This window comes from Thermobia domestica, chromosome 9 (assembly GCF_964235325.1).
Source record: "Thermobia domestica chromosome 9, izTheDome1.hap1.1, whole genome shotgun sequence".
Lineage (NCBI taxonomy): Eukaryota > Metazoa > Arthropoda > Insecta > Zygentoma > Lepismatidae > Thermobia > Thermobia domestica.
The window spans coordinates 122,622,466-122,633,547 of record NC_137462.1 but is presented as its reverse complement, the minus strand read 5'-3'; the positions used below and the strand labels follow the sequence as shown (position 1 = coordinate 122,633,547).

Genomic DNA, 11,082 nt, shown 5'->3' with positions numbered 1-11,082 from the left:
ACACAATCCATTTTTGATATCATGGTACCAAGGTTCCCTCTCTGGTTACTCCACTGTGCAAATCTTGTAAATTGAAACGAACAAATGAAAAGATAATTATTTTAATTTCGAACTAATGTAAGTGAAGTCAATTTTGATTAATAATAGTTTCTAAAATTAAATTATGTATTGTATTTTATTGCTTTTATTCGATAGTGTATCCTTTATTAATAGGTACAATAAATTTACGTAAGATAATAAAACCATAAAACATGTTTACTTTGTGGTTGTTTCAGATTGTACAAAACAATGCAGTGTATTGGTTCGATCACTGCATCATTGATAACATATACTACACTATTAAAAACTGCAAAAACCTAAATTGTCATCAAATCGCTTTATTTAGCGGAGATGAAGTTCTGTATCGTGTTATATCACATTCACAAAATGGCGTTCGGTCCTGTTTGGTTCTGTACCACTAGCTGGCGTGGGAGTCCTCTATATTCTATCCATGTTCCAAGTACGTAGAAACCTGCTGGAGAATCGATAGCGTTCGTCGCATACAGTCAGGGCCGACGCAGGTCAAGACGGATGGCGATCAAGGGTGGTGAGCTGAACCACGTTCCAAAGGAAAACGACCCTTCCACTGTAACAATATTGAAGACATTATTGTCAAACGTTTAATTAGTGTCTGACTCAAGTGCACAGAAAGACCTTCAGAATTTATCCAAAGGCTAGTGCAAAAGTGCTCCGTTTCAAAGACAACATTCAGAACTACTATATTTGAAGAACATTGAATTACACTTCCTCTTATTGATTCTTATAGTAATATATAAACTGAATGCTCATTGCAAGACATGCTGCTGATCATTCCAATGAAGCACCAAAGGTAGGCTCATTAATTTAAAAGTTAAATATTGTTTAAATATAAATGTTCTGAAAATATTTTCTTTTCAAGTGATCATATGTCTTAGAATTCTTATAATACGTTTAATGTTGGTGGATTTGGTTGCTGAGTTTTCACAATAAATAGTTTAATTGGACATACAAATACTGGCATGAATATTAAAATATGTTCGTTGCATCTAGATACAATAAATTTGTGTCTTACTACGTAATTTGTAAACTAGAAACATTTTTAAATAGTTCCGGTATGATATTAGTCCTCAAAGACAAATAACATATCTAAAACCTAAAATATATATTTAAAAACATTTATTTTTGTAGAGTATCTGTATAAAATGTTTTACAATTTACAACTAAAGTCTACATCGAATCGAATATCTAAATTTCATAAATAGACTATATCACAAAATGGAGTTAAATCAGCACAGTGTTGTACATTATAAAAACGATAGACATGAAACGTATATAAGAGATTCCGTGTGCACATTTCATGTAAATAAATGATGACTATTGTCAGTTAACAATGCCCCAGAGAACTTGAAACTATTGATTAGCATCAGTAATTAATATGGCAGCCATTTTGAAAACAAATGAAAATTCACTACTCAGTGACCGGTGTTTCCCGTTTTTAAGTACTAAATTGTATAATTAGCATGATCTCATTTGGATAGTACAAAAATGTAATATATTTGAACTACTTTTTAGTTCTATTTCAAATTTTATGATCAGAGAAAAGTGTTCCAAAGATATTGGTTACGTACCGTGTCAGAATTGTTCGGTAAAATCATATGAAGAAACTACGTATATTATGCTTTAATTTTCATACACATACTTTACTTTCTTTTACTTTGATGATTTTGAGTGCCTATATTCACAGGGCTAGGTCCCATATTCACTTAGCCCATTGAAGAATCGAGTTGTTTCAAAGACAAGATCGTATCTGTCATGCAAAGTTCCAGTGGAGTAAGTGATTAAGTTTCTGTGGAACTACGTGGTTAAGTTCTGACCTTTGGATACGATTTCTACTGGGATTGCTTCTGGGGCAGATTTCCTCGGTATTAAAAGGGAACATTAAACGCTAAACAAACAAACAAATATAGATATAGATATGCAGTGAATAATGATGGAAAATAGCGGAACGAAAATGTGGAAACAAATTTACTTGCCGGGGATCGAACCGGAGGTAATTGCTCTGGCACTGAACTACCATGCCCTCCACACGTTATAGCAAATTTGTACAATGTAAAGTATCCATAACATTAGGCACTGAGTAGCAGAGTAGATGAAAAAGTAGGTTTGTGATATTACATATAATACAATTTGTGATATTTCAATAGTTTATGCTTATTAGACCTCCTCTTTTATTAAGTTTTGATTTTGTTTTCAATACACTAAATATAAGCCTAAATCGTTTTCTTAAGTATCATTATATTTACTTCCAGCACTGTAGAAGTTTCATATTAGTACTTCATTGATCAATTTTTTCAGATAATGAAAAAGCAATGCTTTTAACACTGAATACGTACGCCATCTTTATTTTTCTTTATCTCTTTGACCTATATAGGGAATTATTTTTCTCCTTACTTTGAAGTAAATTAGATTTTTTTTAATGATTTGATTTTATCGATTTCTTCTACAAAATCTATTTAAATGCTCATTACTTCATGAAAATTAAATTTCGTTACAATTTTTCACGCTATCAATTTAATAATCGAATTTAGTAACGTTAAATGTACCTGTACAGCGTATACAATGCAAAATCATTTTGGAGAAGCAAGGAACAGAGATAGCGTAGGTCAATGAAAATTTGACCCATGATCCACGCCCTTCTCACAACTGAGTAAAAAGTTTACACTTGTAATAAAACAAGGTTGTGAAATTATCACTAATCAGAGTTTGAATTTCTACCGTCAATCGCTCAAACACTGCTCCGTTACAATACCGGTGGACCTTACCTTTACCTAGGTACAATATAAAATGGTAAAATGTTTGTCAGGGCCATATTACGATGAATTTCTATTTAATTATCATATATAATTATTTCCTTGTTGAATTACAGATACTTTTCAATGGAAAATAAGATGAAATTTGAAAGTCTCAAATCAAAGTAAAGTACGCCAACCTAAAAAAAGTGTAAAATTCTACTTTGTCTCGTAAGCCAAGTAGTAAGTTCTATTGCTATTATTACAGTTACAAATATCAATATCCAAAAGTGTCTGAAGTTCTTTTTTCACTTAAGATATACTCATCTCATGTAAGTAAATAGAAGCAAATGAAAATTAAAGAAATATGGAGGCCTTGAAAGTAAAACATAGACGAATGTGCAGAAGATGCTGTCTACAATGCACTGAGCAGAGCGGGTCGGTGGGTCAGAGTGGGTTACAGTGGGTCGCAGTGGATCACATCCTATTGACCCAGTGACCCACTCCATCTCTGGCAAGGAACATTCAGATAGACTTGATAAAGAAACAAGTCAAATTAAATCATTAAAATTCAAGTTTACTTTAAAGAAAACAAAAATAATTCTCAATATAAATGTAGGGCTGAAAACAAAGATGATGCAAGTATTCAACACCGTTAACCAAAAATAATTCTCAAAAGTTTGAATAAATAAATAAATAAATCACCAGCAACTATCTTTGTCTGGATCTTCTTTTAAAAACCCAAACAACTGGGATAAAGAAAATCTCAAGGTTCGTACTGTTGCTTTTCATTAATACAGTGTTCGCAATCTTTGTTTGCATGTATTTTATTATACTGTATTTTATTCTCATCTGCAAATCTGTCGAGTATTTAGAAACAATAAATTGCGAAATTCACTAGTAAACAAATTTGTCAAAATGGTTTCCGTTATTCAGAGTCAAAATGGCTTTTCCTTTTCTGCGGGATAGGTTCCTTCCTATGGGTTTAATTACAAGAAATTGTAAATGAATATGTACGTTACCGTAAATCTTTTTTCATTGGGGAAAGATTCCGTTACGTAAGTAAAGTTTCATTGTTCTGTAGTTTAATAAATGTAATAATAAGAGGTGTTATAAAGCCAATTGTCTTTCGAAGAACCTTGAGAGAGAAAGTTTGTATACTATGAGAAAATTAAAATGTATTTTGGCCACGAGGCGGCAACATTGGCACTATTAATTGATTTGTCATCTACCAACTCGTCTTGAATTTTATCAATTTTTGCACAAAATCGAAGCAAAGACTACTAATCTACTGATTATAATCTATGCAATCTTGCAAAGAAACTAAAAAAGGAACATTTTCTTAAGAGCAAGACTTTACTTTAGGCAATTCATTCAACTATTCGACTCCATATAAGGTCATTCAATGATGATTTTATTGTAACACAACTAAATATAACCCAATTTAACCTTAACCGTCAAATATTTATTTACTTTCTGTAATATGAATGTTAACTATTAAAATAGTAATTGTAACGATTCAATTACATAAAATTAAGAGGATATTTTCTTATATGTGGAGCTGAATGACTAGGTAATTCCGGGTGATGGTCATATTTTTTCAAAACATGAAGTATACGTCATAATGAAATGCGTTTTTGATGAAAAAAATCGACTACGTTTAGAAAAGATCAAAGTCTTAAAAATATGACATTGGTAATCTCTCCCGAGGTGCCCGGAAGATATAGCTATAGGATACCGGATTAATATTTGGCCAGCATTTCAAGCTAGGATTATGGATATTTACTTTCTAAACAAGAAACAATAATATATTAATTCTACAAACATAAGAATAATTACAAAGTTTAGGTTTTACATAGAATATATCGCATTATAGAGGAAGTCTAGCTAGGAAGCTTAAACAACAGTGAATCAAATACAAATAAGTTTTAAAGACAGATACTTCTGTCAGGAAAGCATTCGTTTAACTTTTCCTTGTTATCACTTTGCCACAAGGCAAACAAATACCAATGAATGTACTGCAGATTTCATGAAGCCGCCATTCACAGCGAACACAATGAATCCAATCATCTTTTTTCTTTCTGTTTTCATAATGTTCACTACAACCAACATATTCATTAGTAAAATTTAGGAGTTCACTATTCAACTGGTCATCGAGTACAATATTTCCTTCGGAGCTAGAGCTGGTGCGAGATGAAACATCATTTTCTGAGAATCAGAAGATTCGAAATAAACTTAGGAGGAATTTTGATCTAGATTTACTGCTAGCATTTACTGACTTCATCTTTCCATTCTTTACGTTCTCTGTAGAGGTTAAATCAGTCGTATGAAGCTCTCGCCTCTTGCTTGCAGGAAGTCAAACTAAAGATGGAACAGGTAAACGCGACTTAAAATTTTATAGTCTGTTTAATGTTAAGCCCAGATGCACTTGACTGTGGGTGAGAATTTCTTGGATCAACAGAAGCAAAATTTTTAGTAGGGTCCTCGTGCTCATGATCAGGTCGATCAATCCTATCGAACACAATTTCTGTAATTGAAGATCCATTTGCAACTTGATTTCCAACCAGTAAAGCGTAGTCTGGAATGATGTGGAGATTGTAGTGGTATATATCCATAGATATAAGGGCAGAAATGGCATTTTCTGGGGTGACTGATTTTCCCCAAAACTCATTCTACAATTCTCCAAACTACAACCCTATTACTCTACGGCCAGGGCGATTCCTCATCCACATTGCTACAGCACTGTAAAAATAAAGCTTCAATTATTTTAAAACTGTCCTATTCAAAGGCTGAAGATAATGTATGGTGTGGATTCGCAGACAAATCAATATTTCATTCATCTATGCAAATTCAAGCATCTGTACTGAGGTTTTGTGCAATGCATGCCCAATTAATATAAGAATTACTTTTCCTTTTGGGTTTCGAGAAGCGAGATGCGTTTAGCCGTGTTGATCTTTCAGACTTGTATGCAACTGTACCTGTAAACATACCATCCTCAAATTCTTGCTTTTTGTTTTCCCTTTCATGATAGAGACTAGTGGAAGAAACGTCCTTCTGAATTGCAGCGTATAGCGACTGTTATAGTTTCTCCTTTTTCTGCAGAAGTCACTACTGGAAACCATTCTGAAACTTAACGGTCTTAGTTTCACTCTAGCAATTTGATCTTCAAGATTTAGAAAAAAAAAAATGTTTCGTTACAGGCTTTATTTAATCCTAGCACTTCACCGCAATTTGGGCAATTTAGCGAGATCAAAACATTTTCCTGCAACGGGAACACTTGCACACACAACTACAAATGAATATTCCTTGAAAATATATTGGCCAATTCACCCGAAAAAATATGGGCTACCTCTTCCAAATGTAAAGGTCACATTGTCGTTATATTTGGTAAAAGCAGGAGAGACTTTAAAAAACTAAGTTCATTTTACTCTGCGGAAGGAGGGGCTAAAATAAAACTAGCCACAATTCATGTTCGTTGCCTTTTCCATGCTCTCAAAATTCAACTTGTGCCTAGTAAAAGTAATTTGAACTGGATAATTAAAAACTCCAAATCTCCAAAAATCTCCAAATTAAAATTATATCTAGTTTTACTTTAATTTTGAAAAATCTTTCAACTAAAATAATATTTCAGCTTATGGAATTTCCCAGGATTTACTGATCAACAAGCAGATGAAACAAGTTATGTCACTTGAAGAAATAATAGCCTATCTGCTCACAATAATTTAGTGGTATTTTTAAATTTAGATACTTATCCAATTGTTTCATTTAGTGCACCAAAATTTGAGTTCAATATTTTCTCTTTAGGCTGACTAATTAAATGTCAGGTTATGAAGTGCCTTACTTCTGCTAACAGCAACAAAATTAAAACATATATACGGAAAGATATATTAAAGCATCATATTTCCGATTTTAAAACACCATCAAGTATCTAGTCTCAACACCACGACATTCAGCAAATCAGGGTTTCACACGCCGTTTCCATGGCAACGTTACATTAAAACACATGGGAGTGTAAAAATATACAAAACTATAAATATAATCCGCCTATTTTTAATAATCATCGAAATGTCTGAGTAAATACTTTTGAAAATATTTATCACAATTAACGAAATCGAATATTTAGGATACAAAAATGCTAAAATAATATAAATTCAAAGAATTTATGAGAATTTCTTTTTGCATTCCAATGAGTAACAAATTATCATTTATATCACTATGCCCACATATAAGATAGCTAAATAAGGACATGACTAACTAATTGACGTAAACAAAAACTTGGAAAAATATTATTAATATGCGAAATTTTCAATCAAAAATTATATTATATACAAAATAACACTATAGGAAAATTAAAAATGAGATTTCTAGAGTATTTTAACCTATTGTCATATTTATAAAAGTGTTTCCAATGCGTAAATTCTTGGCTGTAAGCACAGTGTGTTATGAGAATATCTTACATTTTCATAGCATTTAATACTATATATGCTTTTATAAGTGTGTAATAAAAAATAGAAAATCACTACATTCCTAAAAATGTGATCACTTTTTTCTTTGTCAATCCAATCTCTTGTAAAATTGCTCAGCACCCAATACACTGTGAATAGCGAGAAGATTTCATCAAGGAAGTGCGACAGTAGCTTGTCAACTCAATCAAACAGATATAGCCAACGTTTACCAGCCGAGTTCACTCGGGTGATCTGGAATGAATCATACAAAGAGCAGGTATCGTAACTAGCTACAGCTTATGGAAAGGTAAACATCTATCAACTAGCATTACTTTTGATTAATTCGACATATATCGACAATCAAACACTAACCATCGCGATTTTACATACATAACTTCACCAATAGACATTTAGTTGCACAATATTCTTGCCAATTCGCTTACTTCTCATTTCACCTAGCAATTCAACAATGTCATTGATAAAAGTCACATCTATTTTAGACGAAGTACGAATTAGAATTTGGTCTAATTCTAATTCGATCTAACGATCTTATTAAGGAGGAAATACATACTGCTTAGTATACCTGATAATATTTATAGATAACTATGTGATATACATAGTAAAGAGCTTGACAAAAATAAACATGTCAATTTCAACAAATAACTAAGTAGTTCAGATATACACATTCATTTCAATCAATTATAGTAATTCATTTCAAATACCCAAAAATAATTTATATTTTAAAAATCGCTATAAATATTTATTACTTGTCAGAGTGAACAACTAAGTTGTGCCTCAAAATGAATATATGTAAGTTAACAATATGAATATCTGTAATAAACATACAGCTTTCCAGCAACACACATAGATTTGATTTGATCTTAGTTTAGTTTAGTGTCCGTTTGACGTCAAGGCCATATGAAACTTGAATCTACAACTTAACGTCTTGGATCTTAACCACATGAGCTCCCGCCGGGAATCGAACCCTGGTCTTCCAAGCCAAGACAGCAACAAACGTAGAGACATAGGGGCTAGTGGTCATAACTAAGAAGTTCTCACAGCTGAAAATCAATTACAATCAGAGCAATCTGCTAATTCCGTATTAACTTAACTAAGTAAAGATACGTACACAATTTAATCTTTTCCAGCGGCGCAAATCTGTCTTCAACATGGGGGGGACAAGTAAGACTTTTTTTAAGCGATGTTCGAAATAATTGTGAAGTTGAAAAACATTCTGTGGAGGATCAGGGAGCAGAGTTGTCTTCAACATTTGGAGTTGGGCAGATTTGAGGCTTATTCCGGAGGGACATCAATTTCATCTCACTTTTCTTTGTGGCAATCGGACACAAATCATCACATTTTTTTTCCCAAAAAACACATTTCAAATCGGATTATTGGGGGACAGACCCCCCAGTTCCAAGATTGGAGAGTACATGTTCCCCCAATCCCCCCGGGATTTGCGACAGTGGTCTTTTCTATAGTTACTCCGCCCGCTTTTCACCCTTCGGACTGGTGTTGATTACACCTTTTTGTCTGAGGTCGCCTGCGAGTCAGACAGACAACCTAGTAGATTTAGAACGAAAGAAAATATATGACACAAGTATACTACAGGAAAGAAGCTGACAATCATTTTAGAACTTAATCTGGCTGTTCGCATTAATAAAATAAAATGTTAAAAATTATAAATGTAAATGAAATTTTGTAATGATGAAGGAAAAAAGAAATCAAAGACAAGTTTTTATGATTTTTGAAGAATTTTAAAATGTAATTCACGGGTAATAGTACATTTTGTAAATAAATGGAACACAAAATGCAATGTTAAAATTTGGAGAATTACGTCGAACACAAAAAGTCTCACGAAATAAAGATGGAAGAAATTTTGAACATATTGAACATTCGCATTTTGCCTAAAATGGTGAATGTGTTTTGTTTCTGTTTTGCTTTCCGTTTCAGCATCGAGAATACATGAGATGTGGACTTACAGTTTAAGAGTAATCCCAAATACGTTCAAATTTCAATGAGTTTTCACTGAGAATCGACCCAGGACTAAAGTCTACTACTACCTTAGCTACTAGAACAGTTGGAACAGCAGTGGCGGCTGATTTTTATCTGTGAATGACAGTAGATAAAACGTTAAGGAAATGATAATGGTTCGAGGTGGGAAGACTGTTGTAAATTACTCCTGTAAATGGTCTAATTTAAGTGAGACATTACAATAATTTTCAATTGGCGAAGAGTGGTGTCTGCCGCAGTCAAATTTGACACGTTCCTGAAAAATCTTATTGAGCTATATGTACAATTCAAGTATTAATTAAATCGGCTAACTATGTGTAAGACAAGACTTATTCAATTACTTGAATAAAGTTGCTTGCTTCTTTTTATTATTGAGATGTAAAATAATTCTGTCGACTGTAAAGAATAAATAAATGAATAAAAAGAAAAGAAAATACTGAAGCAGAATTCTTCAACCTATTACATATTACGCCCCCCTTTTACCACTTTCTCTTGTCTGTGGCCATCATAAGTAATTTCCGATTTATAAATAAGTTTTTTCATTTTTGCTGCTCATCACATAGAGTTGTAAGTTTTATAATTGTATATTTTATTGTATTTCAGTATACATAGAATTTCCTTCTCTTTTATTTTATTTATTTTAAAAATCCATTCTTTGATAGTGTTAAATTTTGTTTAATATTCATTGCTGTATTTGACAAAAGTATGGAAATAAAAAAAAATATGTTTATCAAAATAATAAATTCACAATAATCTTTAAAAAAACATTTTTACGCTATTAGGTTCTAATTATATTTTTATTTCTCATTTCCCTTCGCGACCCCATGTATTCCTCTCGCAATCCCAGTAGGGATCCCAATCTGAGGTTTAGAAGCCTCGCGCTGAAGGATTCGGATTTAAAATACATGGTACACTTAGGTATTCACATTTCTTTCATCAACAACAAACTAATTGTGGAATGGACGTTAGGAAAAGTTTAAATTTCTTTTCCTTTTTTAACTTGGGAAGTGAATTCTCCTTATATTTGATCAATTTCAATTCAAGCAAAAGGAATTATTTTTAATTACTATAGAAGAAAACTCGTACTTGAGTGACGACCCCTTTCCGATATGCAACCCACAAAACATGAATGCATCTCCAGGAATTCTGTTTGTTAGGTCTTGTCAAACCGAACCAGAGAGAGAGAGAGACAAGAGAGGGGGAGACTACAGAATAAATCAATAGGACCGTAAAAATCAGAGAAAACATTTCTCCTTCCAGCCCTCATCTTCTTTCTATGCCATCAATATGGAAAACCAGGGATAAAAAAGGAGGAAACCTCGGGGAGTGATGACGTCATCCACATGACGTCACAACACTCGGAACTTGCTCTCAGCCTCCTATGTGCATAATGGATGGTTTCAGTGGTCGAAGGAGAAGAAGTATCCTGGGAGAGTGGTATGACCTGCTCGAGGGTAAATTAACTATTCCGCTTTGGGTATGGGGGATAAAGTAGCGAGGGAAGGGAGAACTCCTGCTTAATCGAACAATCTAAAGGAACAGAAGGGGAGCGGGTAGAAGAGGGGAAATTGAGAATGACGTTAGCGTCGTCGCATTTTCATTACGCTTTCCCATTGAACATTTACAACACACGAAAGGTTCTTCTTGTAACACGCCAAGCCAACCCTTCCCAACCTGCGGCCCAAAGGAAGAAAGTAGTCATCGGTTGTCCCTTTCATTGAGGAAGTTACGTGTTGTTATTCTGAGAATTATACTACGGGACAAAACTTATCTAACTAATCTTCCTTTATAAGTATGGAAAATATAGTAAATATATG

General features: G+C 33.2%; 1 protein-coding gene across 1 annotated transcript in view; it reads left to right on the top strand.

Moving 5' to 3' along the window:
• The first annotated feature begins 520 nt into the window (after positions 1-520).
• The window catches only part of LOC145660980 (uncharacterized), a 125,694-nt gene continuing 115,132 nt past the window's right edge, over positions 521-11,082 (top strand). The window contains exon 1 of the mRNA XM_081726430.1: positions 521-868. The gene's annotated coding sequence lies outside the window, so the exon portion shown is untranslated. The remainder of the gene's footprint in view (positions 869-11,082) is intronic.